This window comes from Rhineura floridana, chromosome 1, assembly GCF_030035675.1.
Source record: "Rhineura floridana isolate rRhiFlo1 chromosome 1, rRhiFlo1.hap2, whole genome shotgun sequence".
NCBI lineage: Eukaryota > Metazoa > Chordata > Lepidosauria > Squamata > Rhineuridae > Rhineura > Rhineura floridana.
In genome coordinates, this window is record NC_084480.1 from 134,811,938 (window position 1) to 134,832,985 (window position 21,048).

General features: G+C 44.0%; 1 long non-coding RNA gene across 1 annotated transcript; it reads left to right on the forward strand.

Annotated features, from left to right (window-relative positions):
- Window positions 1–286: 286 nt before the first annotated feature.
- Window positions 287–20,493, forward strand: LOC133380964 (uncharacterized). Its single transcript, XR_009761601.1, has 3 exons — window positions 287–609; window positions 13,428–13,602; window positions 20,417–20,493. It is a non-coding gene; the product is annotated as an uncharacterized LOC133380964 (long non-coding RNA).
- The last annotated feature ends 555 nt before the right edge of the window (window positions 20,494–21,048 follow it).

Here is a 21,048-nt window from a genome sequence, read left to right on the forward strand (position 1 = left end):
AATCCCAGCTGAGTTGAATGAGCCTTGCTCCCAAATTAGCAGTAGCAGCTGGCAGGGAAACACAGGTGCAGTTGTGTTAGCCAGTAGAGTGGCATGGGTGCAGCTGACCTGGCTTCCCAATGCCATGCGCCGCTGCCGGTTACTGAGAGGGAGAGGGACAAGGCAGCTGGGAAGTTGGCACAATGTGGGCGAAACACTGGAAGCATCAGAATGGTTCTGCCACTGTGGCTGCACACTGTGGCAAGCTCCTTGCTGCCTTACCTCACTCCCTCTTGGTAACCAGAAGCGGCACGCTGCACTGGGAAGCCAGGTAAGCAAGGGAGTCCCACCTGCACTCACTGCTGCAAGTAAGCATGCACAGGATTGTAGCCTTACGGTTGCTAACTGCCCCAGCAGCCTGATCAGCTCATCGTAACCAGGGGTGGCTTTAGGCAGCAGTCTGGGATGAAGCACAGGCCCTGGGAGCAAGAGCAAGCAGAAGTCAGGACTGAAGGATAACCAAGGATGCAAGAACATGCCATAGCCCAGAAAGAACTTATTACTCATGCAAGGCTCAACAGCTCAGAATGATCCAAAGGCCCACTCATTCACCTTAAAGAAACAAACTTGGTAAGTTTCAAAAGGTTGCTGATATGTATTTAGTACCAGGCTATTGTTGGCAATTACTATTGACAGGTTTATTTGAGATTTGGCACCTGATATCTGGCAGTACCTGATTGTCAAGTGTATTTGACATAGTTATGATATTTGACTTGAATTTCAATAGTTGATGTGATATTTGATACTCTCTTGCAGCCAAACGCTGACTTTGTAATTTGCAAGTCATTTAAAACTTCCCCTAAGGCTGCAATCCTGTGCACACTTCCCTGAGATTAAACTCCACTGACCACACTGCAACCCAGTTCTGAGTAAATATGCATAAAATTGCACTGTAAATCAATAAATAATCCCAATCCCAATAAAGGTCTATTGGTGCAATCCTATCCACAACAAAGGCAAGCTGAACAAAGAAAGGATACCAAGTAAGGGTCAATCTACATAAGTTAAGAAAAATGCAACTGTGTTTCTGGTTGTTGTTTTTTTTGAGCTTCAGTTTAAAAAACCAGCAGCTACCCCCTACCCCTCAAAAAATATTCCCCAGCTCCTTTTTGAGCTGGGAGGAAAAATAATGTCCATATGGTTTTCCTACTGGGACAAAAATACCAGGTGTTGGAGAGTGCATTGGGGGAAAGGGCTAAACTTTATCTCCACCACTTTAGCAGATTGTGAGACCCACAAAGACTCTACCTCCACAAAGGCCAAAAATGGGCAGTAGGGAGGATATTGTGGAGAGAAGCAAGGGAGGCGGGACACTCTTTAGAGGAGTCTTTGTTAAGTGCAGCAAAGTTCACAAGGATAGAGACAGTCGTTTAGGTACCCAGGTTCCAATGCCTTTAGAGTTCTAAAATCCAAAATGCGGAGTTTCAGAACAGGTTTGGATCAGGGTAATAATCTATCTCAGCCTTCCCCAAGCTGGTGCCCTCCAGATGTTTTGGAGTCCAATTCCTATCATCCCGAGCCAGCACTGCCACTCTGGCTGGGGCTGATGGGAGTTATAGTCCAAACCTCATGGAGGGAACTAAGTTGGGAGAAGGCTGATCTAACTATTGATAACATGAAGCACAGGTTTAGGTCTGTTTTGAAAGTACACTATAAACTCCTGTAACATACAGGAATGCTGGTCCAGGCATTGATGTTCATCACTTGATGGGTGCTGCAACATCAAATGATGGCTTGCCTATGGTGAGGTGAACAAGCCCAAAGACTTTTATATCACTCATTGTCCTCTTAAACATCATGTTTTTTCAATGCAGTTAATCCTACTATTCAGCTTCAATTCATCAAGTGTGTAGTAATCAAGCACAGAGCAACTGAGGACATTCATATATAGGCAGCCCTGGAAAGGAAGGAACCAGGTAACATCAGCAGCTTTTTGGTTCATACATAAAATTCCACTTAAATGAGATTTCAATAATTAGAATAAGTTTTGCCCTTTGAATGCCTCAGCAGGGCTCACCATCTCTCTGCTGAATGCCCAGTTTGTTTGCCTCCTGTTGACCTCAGTTATTTAAATCAACTCTGTGTGTCTAAAATTAAAAAAACATGATAGCCATGCCATACAGTTCAGTGGGAGCCACATGTCTGCAGTTCAAGGTCTCTGTTGTTAAAATGTTTAGCACATGCATTTTCTGAATTAGAGAGAGCAAAAAAGCAGTATAACCACAGAACTTATTCTGAACCTATTCTGAGTTTCCACAAGGACCTTTAATTCAATATTATATATAAAGAAATGGCGAGGCTTATACCGTCTCAGAACTGCAAAACAAAAACCTACTAAATTGCCCCACTTTCTCATCAAGCCATAAAGCGGCTTAGTGAAAATCAGCATTCACATAAGATCGGTTAACAATATACATGCACATACATACATAATATATATCTACATTGAGTCTTGTTGCTAATGTGCTGCTTGTTGGCAGTGAATCAAAATAAACTTTGCAGCAGTTTTGCCTGCTGCGCTTGATTTTCTCCGGTGCTGAAAATACTATATTTGTATTCTTTTTCACTCAGATGTGGTTTGATCTTTCTTTGCCCGATTAAATCAAACATTCAGAAATTCAAAGATTCCAGAACACATTGAAGCTTGACTTGTGGTGGCTTAGATTACACTGGCTTAATTAGTCACATTGGCTTCATCTAGCATGGAAATCAACAGTATTGGACAGAAAAATCAAATGTGAAACCCAAGTTGGGGGGGGCTGTCCTACAGTCTCAAAATACCCCCCAAGTATACAGTTTGTCCATGCACAATATGGGCATTTGGGTTTTATTCCATTGATCAAAGGAGTTTTCCGTATGCAAATAAGTGCTTCTCCTCCTCCTCCTCCTTCGATATTGACGGGATATAAATCAGAGTGGCTTATTGGAACGACACTCGTTTCTCCTTTTTATGCTTATAATGGGCACAGGAGATAATGGGGAAGGGCCGTAGATCAGTGGTAGAGCATTTGCTTTGCATGCAAAAGGAGTCAGATTCCATCCTCAGCAGCTCCAGGTAGGGCTGGGAGTATCCTGTTTTCACTGGGCACTTTAAGGAGGAGAGAGACTCCCCAGTAGAATCACAAGTGAGGGCAGTAAAAGGGTATATTCAGGGTCAGTCTGAAGTCAGAGTCCAGGGTCAACCTCAAAACCAAGGGCGTCATGCAACAATCAGGAACACAGCAGCCTGGGGTCAACAGCCAAGCAGTCTGTAAGCAACACAGGTAAGGGGCAAGGCAGGAGACAGGTCCGGGGTCCACAGGCAATCTTTAGACAGTGCAGGTTCACAGCCGGTGCACAGATGGTGGTCTAGCAGCCCTTCCAGCCTAGCACTTGCTTTTTTTTTTTAATGCTGGAGCTGCTGAACCACATCCCAAACTTAAGCTGACTCCCATTGATTACCTTTAGCCAGAACTTGACTCCCAAGGAGTCTGGGCCTATAGTCAGGCACCATTCTGGATGGGCCAGGTCTCCATCTGGCATCGGAGGCAATGCCTCTCCCTTGGACTTGGGGGCTGTTCAGCCTCGATGTCAGAGGCCAAACTTGCCCCAGGTGCAGACGGCCCATCAGGGGCCTCATCATAGGATCCTGGCCCCTCATCCTCAGACAGAGTCTGAGCCAGGGCTACGTCCCAGACCAGAGCCTCCTTGTCTTCCTCCAATGAGGACTCCCCTGGCTGAGACCAGCAAGGGGGAGACTCCTGTCTGAAACCCTGAAGAGCTGCTGCCAGTCAGTGTAGAACATACTGAGCCAGATGGATCCATGATCTGACTCAGCATAAGGCAGCTTCCTGGGGTAACTGGTTACAGTTTTTTTCAGGGGAAAAAGGTATTTCTTGATGACATGGTTTACTTAGTATATGCATCCCCATGTGTAATTTTAAAACGGTTTCTATGTTGACGGAGAGAGAAAAGTACACTAAGCTTGTGCTGTTTAAACACTTGTTCATAATTTTGCTTTAGCTCCCCTGAGGAAGCATAACAATATTCTATATACACTGGACTTTTACAAAAATAATACATTTTGTTGTTATTAAATAAATAAATCATTTTTTTAACCCTTGGAACTTTTTCCCCTCTGCTTCCTACACTCGCTGTATGGTCGGCTACTGTCCCATGGCCCCACATTTTGTAAGATGTGCAACTTCTACTGTTTTTTAGTACATGCTTAGAACAATAACTATCCTGCGGTTAAGGCAGATCATGTGAGAGCCAGTGTGGTATAGTGGTGAGACCACTGGACGAGGACCGGGGAGCCCAGAGCTCAAATCCTGACTCAGCCATGAAGCTTGGGCCTGTCACAGGTTTTCAGCCTAACCTATCTAACAGGGTTGTTATGAGGATAAAATGGGGGGGGGAGAAGAGAACTGTGTATACACCTTCAGCACCTTGGAGGAAAGGTGGGATATAGCAGTAACAAACTATAAGAGGGAGAAGTAGTGTTGAACAGAAAATTTGCTGGGCAACAATAAAATATTAAGAACACTGAGGTGCCTCTTCATCTTCTAATCCTCAGTCCAGCCCAGGAAACATTAAGCCAGTAGAGGCTTGTGGCTCCGATATCAGTGGGGAAGTGAATCCACTCCAGGTTTTAGTCTGGACAACTCCTTGAAGGTTCAGACTAAAACCTGCAATGGATTTACTCCTCCACTGACATCAGAAGCACCAGCCTCCACTGACTGAGGGTGCTGTTGACTATTCACCAAGTCTGCAGATTGCTATGTTAATGCCATGTCTGTTGCAAAACTTTTTTTAAAAAAAATCCAGTATCTAATCCTGGATAATGGTTCAGATCTGGTATGCATCGCTGACACTTTGGTACAACTGTGATGGCTGGTTAAACTCAAGTGTGAAGCCAACCAGAACCGGTCCTGTCTGTGGTACATGAATGGTGAACTCTTAACTCAAAGCCTAATGGAAGCAGTACCATTAATTGGGTTATTTATATGAGGACATATTTACAGTGAAGTGGCTCAGATTGGCAGCCCTTATCTAGATTACAAAGAACCCCTTTCAGCTTCAACTTGAGCCATTTTAATGATCCTGCCATTGCTTGCTTTGACAGTTTATTCCAGGCCTCAAACCATGTCCACTGCACATGCCAAGAAAAAAGTCTCACCCATTTCCTGCATGTTCTTTATCAACAGCCTTTTTTTATACAATAAAAACTCCATGCTCTATGCAGGCCCCTCAAACCCTGATTTAACAGGACAGCAAAAAACAAACAATCCCGTCCATGTTTCCGCCCTCACACCATTACAAATGGAAGGCGTTCATTGAATTCCTCAGTGTTGTCGGAGGCTGTATGTCTCTGAATTCCAGCTGCAGGTAATCACAAGAGAGGGGAGAGCACTGTTGCACTCAGGTCCCACATACAGATTTCCCATATCCATCTGGTTGGCCATTGGGAGAACAAGGCTGTAGGCACACTAGTAGCTTCAAAAGAAGCCTGGATGGTTTCTCTGGCCTGCGTTTTCAAGCCACTCTGCCCTCTACTGAACACACCTCACACCTCTGCCCTCTACTGGACACACCTACTGGACAACCTTCCCCACTGCTGACTTCAGACCTTTCTGGACCGCCCACAGCAAAGTGTTGGGTCAATCATTGTCTCTGTCTCAGCCTACAGCAAAGCTTGACCAGGTTTTAGAGTAAAAAGGGGTGGAGTTTGACTAGATGCACTGAGACTGGCACAACAGTAACTGTGTCTCTACCCCAAAATTCTGGACTAGATGGGTCGTTGGTCAGGTCAAGTAGGGCTCTTCTTAAGTTTTCGTGCTGGGAAAAGGCATGGTTTATTTTAAACTGGAGCTGGATGACAAGCCCCATGCAGGGTTTATAGAGAGGGGGAATGCATGTCCAAAAGGGAATAAAGACTCAGAAAAATACAAAGATTCCCAAAAAGATTGGTAGGAAATGAGGGAAAGATATATAGCCTAATTGCACTTCCCCTTTGTTCTTCAGTGACAAAGGAGTACTGGAGAGGTAGCACAGTACACTGTAGAAGGCCGAACCACTGAGAGTTAAGGAAATTAAGTTAAATTTTGTGTTGCATTAGTTGTGGGGTGTGTTTGTGTTGCTCATCATTAATAATGTCAAAGTTAGTATCAAGAGACATCCATAACACTTGTACAATGACATTTATCCAGCAGTCAGTCACATGAAAATGAAAATGGGCTGCCTTCAAGTCTATCCCAACCAAGAGGTCCTCTGTATCTTTAAAAGTTGTGCAGGGGAAAAGGAGTATTCCACCTTGTGGTTTTTCCCATTTTGCAACAGTGTTGCAAAAACACCTGCACTTGGCTGACTTTCTCTTCTCCTAAAGATACAGGATCAATCTGAGGCCTTGAACCTGGCAACCCTACGATTCCCGACTTATGGCGACCCTTTGAACAGGGATTTCATGGTAAGAGGTATTCAGAGGGGGTTTACCATTGCCTCCCTCTGAGGCTAGTCCTCCCCAGCTGGCTAGGGCCTGCTCAGCTTGCCACAGCTGCACAAGCCAGCCCCTTCCTTGTCCGCAACTGCCATTTGGGGGGCAACTGGGCTCCTTTAGACTATGGAGCTTGCCCACGGCAGCACAGGTGGCAGGGCATGTAACCCCTGAGCCACTCACTGTGGGGGTGATCTTTAGCTGGCCCTTTACACCCAGGAGACATGAGCAGGGATTTGAACTCACAGACCCTAGATTCCCAGCCAGGCTCTCCTCCCCACTGTGCTATACAATACATTAATTATATGAAGAGGGGAAAGTGTATTTCCCCTCAGTAACAAAATATAGCATATCACAAACTGGGAACATCCACAATGAATGAACAAACTATTACATTTGTTAATTAATACCATCCCAGTATGCAGCAGCTACTCAGCCAGAAGGAGGTCAGGTGGGTGGCACAACCCCACCATGCCACCTGCTACTGCAGCTTTGATAAGATATATAGAAAGATGTGCACTGCCCCCTCCCAGGTAGCCGCATGTGCAGCTAGCCAGGCACTTTGGCAATTGCTTTAAAGTTCCTGCCTGCCTCACTGTCTCCTCTGCTTCTGTGGCCCTTGGGGAGATGGGAAGAGGTTGAGAGCTGGCCAGGAACCCAGTCAGCTGGTGTGGGTACCTCCAGTCCTGGGGCAGGGTTGTCCAGGTATAATGGCTCCTTGGGATTATTTATTATTTATTTATTATTTGATTTATATTTTGCCCTTCCTCCCAGCAGGAGCCCAGGGCGGCAAACAAAAGCACTAAAAACACTTTAAAACATCATAAAAACAGACTTTAAAATACATTAAAACAAAACATCTTTAAAAACATTTTTTTAAAAAAGCTTTCAAGACATCTTTAAAAAAAGGTTAAAAACATTTTTTAAAAAAGGTCTAAAAACATATTAAAAAGCAATTCCAACACAGACGCAGGCTGGGATAAGGTCTCAACTTAAAAGGCTTGTTGAAAGAGGAAGGTCTTCAATAGGTGCCGAAAAGCTGGTGCCTGTCCAATATTTAAGGGGATTATTGACAATGTACAGATCTGGTAAATGGTCCTGCTCCCCTTGCTGCTTTTCTGAGGAAACATCAGGTTTGTGATCTTGGGAAAGCTGACCTCTGACATGTGCATAGCTGGTGCTGAAAACAGCTGGTACTAGTTCTGAAAAAACTACTGGCTCACTGAAGTAATCAACATATGTAAAATAATGGAATTGTTTTATCTCTTTCCAAAAATCCACTTGGAGCCCTCAGCTCAAGGTAAGTTGTATCTTTTCCTTTTGTGCAACTGAGTTCTGTCCATCAAATCTACTTAAGCGTATTTATTTTCCTTTGTTGCATCCTTCATCCTTTAAGATATTTAGGTGTCTCGCTCTGGGAGTCTAACTTATAGCTTGGTGTTTGCAACTGTTAGGATTTAAGGATATTGATTTCTTTAAAATAAGCCATGAGGTGCTTGAAACTGCCATGGTGGAGCACTTTCTCCTTGGGGTCAAATCTCTGTGGCCATTTACTGAGTTCTAAAAGCTTTTAGACAGCTGAGAAAATGGCAACTTTTTGCATGGACTATTCCACCTTTGTCAGCTAATGGCATACAATGTTTAGGATTCCCTCTCCCCTCTAGCTAGCTCTCTGTGCTTACATAATGACATTTTTCTTTATTTAACAAGACTCTTTTTGTTGGCCTTCTATTAAAAAAAAATTCTAATTTTCATATAAATATATCCCACTGCATAAACAAGATTTTAAAATGGTCCTCAAAGGATAAAATGCTGGTGTAAAATGCCTCCATTCATGGGTGGGGTATGTTGATCACAATTCTAAATGTATTTGTTTGGGAGTAGGACCCATTGGACACAGACTTCAGAGAGGCACAGACTCATTACCATGTATTGTGAACTGGTACAGCTTGAAGTATAAAACAGATAAGGCCAAGTGGCAACAAAAGGCTTGCTGATCCTCAGCTTGGTTAGCCCCTAGACCAGGGCAGGGGATCCTGTGGTCCTGCAGATTCTGTTGATCTCCAATTCCCATCAGCCCCAGGCAGCAAGGGCTGATGGGAGTTGTAGTCCAGCAACTACAACACCCATCAGCCCTAGCAAGCATAGCCAATGGCCAGGGAGGAAGGAGGTTGTCATTCAGCAACATCTGGTGTGCCAAATGTTCCACACACCTGTTCTATACAGACTAAAGAGCAATCTTGAGGTTTAACCATTTACCATTGTTTTTTGAACTAAAAAGGTACCCCACACCACTGGCTATGGTATCCAGCTCTCTCCATCGCTTCCCGCTGGCTTCATTTGCTGGAATGCCTTCAGCATGATGCCACATCTCACAAATCAAATTAGACATTCAAGGAAGTGCGGGCAATGCAGTGGAGGCTGGTGGCTCTGATGTCAGTAGGGCAGGGAATCTGCTCTGGGGTTTAGTCCAAACTTGAGCTTTCAGCACCTTGGACAGCTCCTGAGATCAGAGCCACCACCCTCCACTGAGCCAGTGGGAAGTGGCACAAGACTCCTACTAGAGTTTCCCAGTAGCTTGTTGGAAGGCTGGCTTCAAGAGACACTCCACCCCAACACAGCCTATGTGATTTTTAAAATGGCTTCAGTTTGGTTCTTTTTACAAAGATGCTGCTCGAGACCTGATGGAAAAAGTAGCTGAAAAAGTTCAGTCTATTGTTTCAACCGAGAGGATGATGCCAGTCATAGGCACAGGACATGACTGTCAGCAATCCAATCAATGCAATCCCAAAAGTAATTGTAAAAGTTCTGCCCTCAAGAGAGGAGCCCATTCTTCAAATCTTATCAAGCTAGCTAAAAGGTGATCCCACAACCTGTCTTCTCAAAAGAAAAGCCTATTACCATGACCATACAACTCACCATAGGTATAGAAATTAAGGAAGGATACCTGCCTGATCCAATCAGTTCTATATTCTCCTTTGAGGCTTTTGTCCAGAAAGGTATAAAAACTGGACTCCTAGAGCCAGGTTCAGGGGTTTAGGGGTCCTGGGTTCTGGTTGCCTAGTCCCACTATGAAATCACTGCTGAATCACTGGTTCTGGGTTCTGGTTGCCCAGTTCCACTCTGCTGAGTATCTGAAATCACCTGCTGGATCATTTAGCCAGACAAAACCCAGGGGTCTGACTCACCTGCTTTTCCTTCCTTATCTCTGGGCCCTGCCTGCTGAAACAGAGGTCCCTGCTTGCTGAAGCTGCTTCAAAAGCTCTTTTCAGGGCTCCACTGCTTTTCCTGTTTTGCTCTGGACCTTTGCTAGCCAAAGCAGAGATCCAAGAAGCCATTTCAGGACCTGCCTGCTGCATCTGCTGTGTCCTTGCATGATTCTGGAGTCCCAACGCACTCCAGTTCAATTTCTAGATTGTCCATCAGGGCTGGGGAAAGTATGCCTCACTTTCTATCCTGTCTTCTGGAGGCCCTTTCTCTACTTATTGTAGCCACCACATCTGCTCCCTTTGCCTATCTTTGACAGTGTATGTGTGTGACTGTTTCAGAAGCCATGCTCTGGTCCTCCCTGCCCAGCTGCACATGAGTGAGGCCTAGTCTGCAAAGTGAGCCCAGAGAGAGAGAAAGGGCAGACTAGTGTAACTTCCTCAGCTGTGCTGATCTCAACTCCCCGCCCCATCTCCTCTTATGCCTTGTGTGTTTGCTCCTTCGTGTACGCTGAGTGTGTATGTGAGTTTAGTTATGATAAGGTTTATGCAGCTAATTCCCTCACACATTGTTACTGAGCTATCCCCATTGATGTCAACAGATATGTAAGTACATTGAAGTGTTCAATGTATATATATATATTGATTCTGGGTGTATATGCTCAATAAATATCCCCATGTTTAAGATCTGTGTGAGTGTAAGCTGCTGGGTAAATCTGCCAAGACACACGATTGCCAATGTCTAAAGATCCTAATTCACAAGACTTGCAGAATGTGTGGATGTGAAAATGTAAAATGTAAATTTAATTTTTAGGTCGCCTATCTGGCTGAAGCCACTCTAGGCGACATACATATTAAATTCCAATAAAATACAATAATATAGTAAATACAATAAAATATGATATACTCAGCAATAACAAAATAACAACATATGCAGTAGATAACAACAGGCATTCAGTATGTAAATTAGCCCACCCCGGCGGACCCAAAGGCCTGTCCAAACAGCCAAGTTTTTAAGGCTCGGCGGAAAGTATCCAGGGAAGGGGCATGCCGAAGATCGAACGGGAGGGAATTCCAGAGAGTGGGGGCCGCCACTGAAAAAGCCCTCTCTCTAGTCCCCACCAACCTAGCTACTGTTGTTGGTGGGATTGAGAGAAGGCCCTGTGTGGCTGATCTTGTCGGGCGGCATAATTGGTGGTGCTGGAGGTGCTCCTTCAGATAAACTGGGCCGAAACCGTATAGGGATTTAAAGGTTAACACCAACACCTTGAATTGGGCCCAGAAAACTACTGGAAGCCAGTGTAGATTGAATAATACTGGCATAATATGATCATGGCGACAACTGTTTGTAAGTAAACGAGCCGCCGCATTCTGTACCAGTTGAAGTTTCAGGACCGTTTTCAAGGGTAACCCCACGTAGAGCGCATTGCAGTAATCTAATCGAGAGGTGACCAGGGCATGTACTACCAGTGGGAGCTGATGAACAGGAAGGTAGGGTTGCAGCCTACGTATGAGGTGTAATTGGTACCAGGCTGCCCGGCTCACTGCCGAAATCTGAGCCTCCATGGACAGCCTGGAATCAAGAACAACCCCAAGGCTGCGGACCTGGTCCTTCAGGGGTAATTGTACCCCATTAAGCCTCAGGTCAACAGAGCCCAACCTTCCTCTGTCTCCCACAAGCAGCACCTCGGTCTTGTCAGGATTTAGCTTCAGCCTGTTCCTTCCCATCCATCCACTCACAGATTCCAGGCACTTGGACATGGTCTCCACAGCCAACTCTGGTGAGGACTTAAACGAGAGATAGAGCTGAGTGTCATCTGCATATTGGTGACACCGCAGCCCAAATCTCCTGATTATGGATCCCAGCGGCTTCACGTAGATGTTAAATAGCATGGGAGAGAGGATAGAACCCTGTGGCACTCCACAAGTGAGAGGCCAAGGGTCTGAAACCTCATCGCCCAATGCTACCTGTTGATGCCTGTCAGAGAGAAAGGAACGGAACCACCGTAGACCAGTGCCTCCTATTCCCATTCCTTCCAGGCGATCCAACAGGATACCATGGTCGACGGTATCAAAAGCCGCTGAAAGATCGAGGAGGACAAGAAAGGTGAATTCTCCCCTATCTAGTGCCCTCCTCATATCATCCACCAGAGCGACCATGGCTGTTTCAGTTCCATGTCCAGTCCTGAAACCCGATTGGTATGGATCCAGATAATCTGTTTCATCCAAGTGTGCTGACAATTGGTTAGCCACCACTCACTCAATGATCTTGCCCAGAAATGGCAAATTCGAAACTGGGCGAAAGTTGTTCAAAATTTGGGGATCCAAGGAGGACTTCTTAAAGATAGGCTTTATAATTGCCTCCTTGAGGGCCAGTGGCATTACACCCTTCGCTAAGGATGCGTTTACCACCGCCCTAATCCCTTCGCTCAGTTTCTCCTTGCAATTCACAAGGAGCCATGATGGGCAAGGATCAATCAGACAGGTGGTAGGCTTCACAGATGAAAGCACCTTGTCCACTTCCTCAGAAGGGAGAGGCCGAAACCGATCCCACTGTAAACATGTGCTTACACAGGAGTCTTGCTAACCAGCTGCCCTTCCTGGGATGCCTCCAGGCTGTTGTTTTATTGTGGGTCTACTCAGTAACAGGTTCTTGACACAATGAGAAATGCACTACTGGGACAAAAATAAACCAAAACATTTGTCGTCTAAAAAGTGATCTAAAAATTCAGCAGAAAGTTACAGGATATGCAGTGACTGGAAATGAAGCAGTGTGACCACCCCAAAACATTTGCAGGGGCAAGCAGTATTGAAAGCAGGATCATGTGTGATTGCTCCAATAGCATTGTGAGCACAAAGCATCATGAATGCACAATTTAAAAAAGGCTATATGGAGAGGTCCAAGGCCACATTCATCTATGGTAATTCCAGAAGTACAGCCAGAGGGAGCTAGAGAGAAAGCCTTGAGGCGGTGTGGGGCTTTTTTAAAAGTTTTAAATGGGGGAAAAACTGACACACACACACACACACACACACAGAGGCCACATCATGAAGTTAAGCAATGCCCTCCCCCAAAAAATGGTCGAAGAAATTTATTCCTCCTGTTAGGAAAGCAGCAGAAAATTGCTCCCCTCTCCATTTTCACAGAGGGAGATTTTTTCCCATAAACTAAGGGGGTGACTTTGGCCCAGCCTCAGTCATTTCTACAACCACTGTGGATTATTGTCTCCTAAGCAGCCCTGTTCTCCAACGCCATCTTTTCCTCACCAGTTCAGAGCCTTGAATGGACCTTCTACATTTCTCTCTATATATACATTGTTTCACCACTGTGAGATATCATGGTAACATCCACACCATACATTTAAAGCATATGGCTTCCTCCCAAGAACCCTGGGAACTATTATTTTTTAAGGGTGCTGGGAATAGTACCTCTGTGAGGAGTAAACTACAGTTCTCAGGATTCTTTGTGTGGGGGGGAAGCCATGTGTTTTAAATATATGGTGTGGATGTGACTCTCAAAGACATTCTGAAAGTCCTACAAATGTTGTTCCATTCATTGTTCCATTCTTTTAAACTAACGTTCTTCATAGGTGTGGAGATGTTTAAATCCTCCATTTTCTTCCTCTGCCTAGAAGTTTTAGGTCACAACGTGTGTCTGATAGGACAGTGGCTTAGAGTTGTCAATTGCCTGTCTTTGTGTGTTTCTGCAGTGCTTTCTATAGGTAAGCAGAAGGGAGATGCTCAGAAGTGTGCAACTTTCCCCAGCATTGGAGCACTGGTATGATACAAACACCTCATGCTCAAATCTTCTTGCCATATATCCAGGAAACTCTTTGGTCCAGGAGAAAGTTAGTTCATTTGTCCTAGAAGACAATCAGCCACAAGGTAAGTTCACCAACATTGACTACACAGGTTCAATACAGATTATTACTTGTGAGTAAAGCAGCCACGTGTACTATCCTTCTCTTTCATTTGAAACATAAGACAATGGATCCACCACAGTTAAGCATTTTAAGAACCCCTTTACAGCGTAGATAGATTCAACTTGCTTATTTTTGGTGAATTTACAAACCACCCAGTCACTTGCGAGATCCACCAGTTGACTGGTCTGTAAACATATCAAGATGCTGATCTATATGGGTGGAAATGTTTACATGTACCTAGACCAGTGTGGGAGCAATCACTGAGGCAGTAGCAACCAAGCTGGGAAAGCTACAGGAAAAGTGAGTCTACATCCTTTTGATTTCCATGGTAGAGATGTAAATAAGGGTTGCACCATTTATGGCTTTTTAGTTTAGAGGAAAGCCAAGTAAGAGGTAACATAATAGCAGTGTATAAAGTTATGCATGGCATGGAGAAAGTGCATAGTGAAAGGTTTTTGTCTCTCATAATACTACAACTCGCAGACATTCAACAGAGCTGAATTTGGAAGATTCAGGACAGACAAAAGAAAGTACTAAACACAGTGCATAGTTAACCTATGGAACTTGCTCCCACAAGAGGTTGTGAAAGCCACCAACTTGGATGGTTTTAAGAGATTAGACAAATTCATGGAGGAGAAAGCTACTAACCCTACCTCTACTGTTGGAGGCAGTATTTTGGAATACCAGTTGCAGGAAACCGCAGGGAGGGAGAATGCGCTTGTGGCTCAGGTCCTGCTTGTGGGTTTCCTGTAGCATATGGTTGGCTACTGTGAGAACAGGACGCTGGGCCATTGGCTTGATCCAGCAGGCTCTTCTTATGTTCTTTATGTAAGAAAGGTTATCCACTGAAAAACAACTGTTCTAAACTTGAGCTGGATTGTGCCTATGGCTACTTTTCTGTGTGCTCAATCTTTGCTAAATGACTTGGGAAAACAAGCCTTTCAACTCACAACGTACCTCCAAGGGATAACTATTGGCCACAAAATGCATTGGGCACTGCAGACATTATTTGCCACATTAAGCTGTCTTTATGGATCAAATCAACTGGATGACACAGCTACAATGAGCAAGGCCCACAATAAGGGAAAATGTAACCCTGGGATATGGTTCACTGCCTTGTTTTATAGGCACAAGTTGATGGAAGAGGCGGGGTGGAGAAAGGAAGAGGAAGAAATAAAGGCAAATATGTACAGTTCCATATCTACACACACACACAAACCATCCAGCGGGATATAAAATTCCTCCATGGTATGTGAATAGGGTGAGGTCAGAATCAATATTGACATTAAAAAGGAGCCAAATTAACAGTCCACAGAAATGTATTTTAATCAATGTCAGCACTGACAAAAGGCTCAGAGAGAGACTAAGGAACACATGGATGCACTATCACTCTGCTGATATTGCATGATTTCCCTCTTTCCTACCTTAAAATTATAACCCTTCTCCAGGGAGGTTGCATATGGCAAAAAGAAGTTGGGTCCTGCTCAGTCCTCCTCCTGCCCACCACGTGAAAGCTCTCACCAGTGATTTATGATTTGTTCCAACATCAGTGCTTACTGAATATCTCTGATTTCTGGTTTGCTAGAAAGGATGAAAGTGGTAAATTCCCATTGTGAATAAGCACTTTTGCATCCCTCAAAACATTATCTCCTCCATTTGGAGGGGGAGGGAGGGAAGGAGAGGCCACAGCCACAGGAGGAGATTCTCAGTGCAGTATTTCTCAACTGCAAAAGAATGCTTGGCAACTCATTAGCACACCAGTACGATTTTAAGCCACCTTTAAGAGCAAAAGTTCTCCCAAGGTGGCGCAGAAGCAAAACGTATAATACAGCCCACGTAAGACAGTTTTGAAAGCAACAAACAGAACTTCACTTAAGCTTGCTCTGGATCCCTACAAGGATTCCTTTAATCACCTAAAAATATATAAGGACGTAATTGTGATTAACAAAACAGAGGTTTTTATTGTATTGACAAAATGTTTCAGCTTCCGCCTTCATCAGCTGCTAACATGCAAATGCTGTTACCAAGGTGGCAGTTATAGAGCTAAAATGAGAGGCACATGTTACCAAATTCTTGCAAGCTACACAGCAAGTGGATTGGACTGTGAAAGACCAACCCAAATTCTGTTTGCATTTTGACCAATTTGTAGGGCAGTCCAATATCTCAGAGAGGAGGTCAGGTCTCCTGCTCCCCTGGTGCATATAGCATTTAGCTATCACTATAGCTACCCAATTTCCCCGCTTTTTAAAGGTTGATAGAAATATCTGTGGGCTATAGGTACGTTCTTAAACCACAAGGATTTTTGCCTGTTAGTGAATTTCCCTGCTTTTTAATCCGGGAGTTAACAAATGGCATCCTCTCCAAGTTTGCTGAGAATGGATTGATCATTTGCATGCTTATTGCATTCAGTGGGATTTACTCCCCTGCAATCATGCTTGGGATAGGGGAAACTGACCACAGGGGATGGGGAGGGGAGGAGGAAGAGGAGGGAGGGGAGGAAATGCAGAGGGGAGGACTGGGATGGGAGCAGGCTGGATGGGGAGGGGAGGAGAAGGCCAGGTTTTGATCATTTGCATGTTTATTGAATTCAGTGCAATTTACTCCCGTGCAATCATGCTTAGGATAGGTAAAACTGACCGGGCGGAGGGCTGGAGTGGGCAAGGGAGGAGGAAGAAGGAAGAGGGGAGGAGAGGAGAGGGGAAGGGAGAGGAGAGGAGAGGGGAACGAGGGGAAAAACAGGTCTGATCATTTGCATGCTTATTGAGTTCAATGGGATTTACTCCTATGCAATCATGCTTAGGATAGGAAAAACTGACCATGGGGGAGGAGGAAGGGGAGGGGGAAGGGGAAGGAGCGTATTGGAGGGGGGCAAAGGAAGGGGGAGGGGAGGGCAGGTTTGATCATTTGCGTGCTTATAGAGTTCAGTGGTATTTACTTCCATGCAATCATGATTAAGATAGGTAAAACTGACCATGGGGAGGAGGAAGGGGAGGGGGAGGAGGAAGGGGAGGGGGAGGGGGAAGGGGAGGGGGTGGAGGGGGAAGAGGAAGGGGGGAGGGGATTGGAAGGGGATGGGGATGGGGAGGAAGGGGGAGGGAAGGGGCAAGAGGGAGGGGATAGAAGGGAGGAGAAGGGAGGATGGGTTTGATCGTTTGCATACTTTTTGAGTTCAATTGGATTTATTTCTGTGCAATCATGTTTGAAAATGGAAATGGACTGCCTTCAAGTCAATCCCGACTTATGTTGAACCTAGGAATAGGGTTTTCATGGTGAACAGTATTCAGAGGTGGTTTTACCATTGCCTTCCTCTGAGGCTGAGAGGCAGTGACTGGCCCAAGGTCACCCAGTGAGCTTCATGGCTGTGTGGGGATTCGAACCCTGGTCTTCCAGGTCATAGTCCAACGCTGACCTGGGGGAGGGGCAGGGAGGGGAGAGGGAGGAAATTGGGTGGGTGGGCATTGGGTAGAAGGGAAGCCCCTTTCCGAAAGGAAAACATTGTGAACAGTATCATTGTTTTTCAGCGTTTCCCCCACCTTTTTATTCTACAGCAGGCACATGTATTCTCCCACCCAAATTTAAACCAAAGCTGTCCCTGGCCACATCTATACCAGGCCTTTATTTCACTTTGGACAGTCATGGCTTCTCTCAAAGAATCCTGGGAAGTGTAGTTAGTGAAGGGTGCTGAGAGTTGCTAGGAGACGCCCTGTTCCCCTCACAGAGCTTCAATCAGAGTGGCTGACTGTTAAACCAGTCTGGCCCCTGGAGCTCTCTCAGTGGAAGAGGAGTCTCCTCTCAACACCCTTCACAAACTACACTTCCCAGGATTCTCTGAGGGAAGCCATGACTGTCTCACATGAAATGAAAGTCTGGTGTGGGTGGGGCCCCCTGATTAGGCAAGCCAAGAATGTGTGAGGCTTTTAGAACATTGGCAGTTGGTTCTTACTGAGCATGCCCCACGTTATCATAGGCTGCCAGCCAAAATTTCTTAAATTAATTAAAAATCAGCCAGGCATTTTTTTTAACTTTCAAACTGCAGAAGATGAAGGTCAGAGTATGGGGCAAGGTCAGTATTAGGATTACAGGTACTCTGTGAACATGGCTGGTTTTTAATGAATTTCAACAGATTATGGGAACTCTGAGAGAGAAGAAGTCCAAAAGGACTCTGGGTTTTTTTTCTCTTTTTAGACTTTGAACTCTCGATTCTCTCTGACTGTTTTGTGTATCGCCATGAAAATTGAGAGTGTTGTTAAGCAAGCGTTTCTGAGTTGAGGACTATGAGAGTTGTAAGGTTTTGTTTTGAAATGAGCTTATGGGAAGCATCAGAATGGCTTAGGGGCATTTTCAATGTAACATTGTGGAATGTGAAAAATCCATGCTGGCTATAGTATGCAGCCACTCTCGTGGCTGTATAATTTATTTCAGAGTTGACATGCATAGGATTGCACTGTTAATTTCAACCTGTTTATGCAATTAAAATTGTAGCATTGCAGGAATGTGAAACAGAAAATGATAATCACAAGGGTATCAAATGTCATTTCTTAAATGTTATCTCCCTCAAGACTTTAAACACCTTTCTTGATGCTTTCACTTTTACTTTTCAAATGCTGCCTCTTAGCCCCTGCAAACATTGATTCATTCACATGAATATTTCATAAGAAGCAATACAGCTTTTCTAAGCCTCATCAAAAAGGGTTGTTTGCTTTTTCTTTTTCTTTTTTTTAGAAAGAACATCCATTATTTTTGAACTTGGGTGATCTATTGAACAGCTTTTAAATTACATCTTTCACTCTGTTGCTTTACGTTTGTTCGATTCCTGCAGCCTTTGTTCTTTGGGAAAATTTAGCAGCCTCTAGAAACAGTCTGCACAGAATAGGTTTGCTCACTGAACTTAATTCTGTTTCTGTTTAAACTCTGAGTAACTCCTCTGATAGAGATGGTGATATCTGTCGAACTCCATTGTTTTGCTCACTGCAGAAGTTAGAAATGCCCCAGATGGTCAAACAAATATACATGCCAAGCTTCACAGCTCTGGGGAAAGAGATCTTATCACATATGCCACAAATGTTTAAGCAGCAAGTCAACATAAATGCATTCCTTATTTTCTCAAACTTGCTTTTCACAGCTTTCGGCCCCATCTTTAGCAGAGTGCAAACAGAAAACCTATTTGCTTGCTGTAGCTTATCATAATATCCCCATTCACTGGAGAAACCATTAATAACAACTGTTGAAAATATATGAAATAGGCTTTTATTATTAAAGGCATGCATGGGAATACTTGCCTCTTGCTACCAAAATATCTGCTGGGCAGAGCTATGTGTTGAGGGCAATTGTTTAGGTGCCTTCCAGTTGCCAATGAATTCTGGGAAAGGAATCTTCTATTGACTTTAATGGAAAGGGAGTGTGGAGGGATAGGGTGAAGTGAAAGATGGCAACGTACATATCTCCCCAAAATGTTTCCAGGGAAAGGAGGTAAAAACCTGTTCTGTAAAAGGCAGTTAGCTTTTATTATGCCTTTTTATCCACACAACCATGATCATTAAATAAAACCATGGGATTAATCTTATGGAGAAATGCCTTTAATGCCCCCAAATCTGAGATACCATCTATGTATAACATTGTAATTATCTCACGTTTTTGAAGGACAGGAGAATTATCTAGCAGGATTATGCATCAAGCCTCAGTAGTGGAGCCTCACTCCTTCTAATAGCAAACATAGGCAATGAGCGCTGACATGATTGTAGCCAAAACCGAGCCACTGGGAAACAAGAGGGTGCTATCTGCATGTTTGGGAAGCTTCGGAGGTTTGTAGAAGTGCACTAAATCTTAAATAGAGAGAGAAATGAAGGTGTCAGGTCTCCCAGAAAAAAGAAAGAAGAAACACAGCCCAATGAGAACTGTAGCCAGGGAATGTGGCAAGACAGAAAAATAGAACTTTGACATGGTTTGGAGGGAATAGTTGGCCAGAACCCTAAAAAACAGCACTACTTTTAGGAAGGAGGAGATATAATATTTCACCACAGGTCTCACTTTTACCTGCATCTAAGGCCCACTTGTGTATCTATCTTCATTTTAAACTAGCATACAGCATCTGCTTTTAATATTAGACAAGAACGTTTTAATAGCATTTGAGCACTATTTTCAAGCGAATATTTGGGTGCAGCTTTCTGCAATAATTGTTCTGCTCATAGCAGTGATCTTCAGCTTTTCCAGCGCTTCGCCCCATGCTTCACCCCAACCTTCAACATGGCAAGTGGTGGGTTTTTTTCACTCCACTCCGCTTTTTCCCTTCTCTCCAGCCCGCGTGCATTCACACACACACACACACACACACACACACACACAAAGCATACTCTTTCCATGTAATCAGTACCCCTCCTCATTATGAGCAGTAGGTACATTTATTTCAGTGCTTTGCATCTACCTTTAAAGTGCATAACATACATGAGTTAAGGTACAAAACAAATCAAAATAACCTGGAACATTCAAGTTGATTGAAAGCAGCACAATTAAGGTTGCCATGTCTCCAGTTTTTGCCTGGAGACTCCTCTCCGGGTGAGTCACCTTAATCTCCGGACTCTCAGCTTTCTTTCTTTTTTTTTAAAAAAAATAACTTTCTAGGTGTCTGGTTCATGAAATATACACCAAAAAGTCAGCTGCTGTCCCCCACAACTTCTGTTAAATGAGCTCGTAGTTGGCTGCTCTAACTCCACCCCTTCAGGTTTGTAGCCAATAACTGAAGTCAGTGTTGTGAATGACAATGGTTTTTTTACTTTCAGGCAGTATTTTTTTACCCTATTGCAAGGCCAGAAAACTGTTGTTTTTTCCTGCTTATCTGAAAATCTCATAAATTGAGTAAGTATATAGTTTTCAGCAATAGCAAAAGTATTTTTCTCTCTTGTGTGCAAGAGTTAAACAAGTTTAAATTTTCCTGGGCTGTTGAAGAGGGCAGCATTTTGAAAACCTTCCTAATATGAAGCTTTAATCCAATACTTGCTTTTCTGGGAGTAAAGATGCAATACTAATCTCACATACCTGGAGTAAACCCCATTGAATTCAATAAGATTTTCTTTTGAGTAGACATGGTTAGGATGGTGCTGTAAATTAATGGGACTTTTGAGTGAACATAGAAAAGGATTGTGTTTGTGTTGTAAATCTTTCTCTTCCTCTCCAATCCTATTTTTTAAAGCAATGAGGCAGGGCTTACCTGCTTTTATTGCTTTTATTATGTAGGAAACTAACATTGATTTTATTTTTTTTAAATGTTCTGCAGTGACCAACTGGTTTTGACAATAAGTTATTATATGGGGTGTATATATTTTTATATCTCCAGTGTGTGTGTATATGGAGTCTTTCCAACAACCATGTGAGGTAGGGTCGGTGATTGGAAACCAAGGCAGTTCACAAGAAA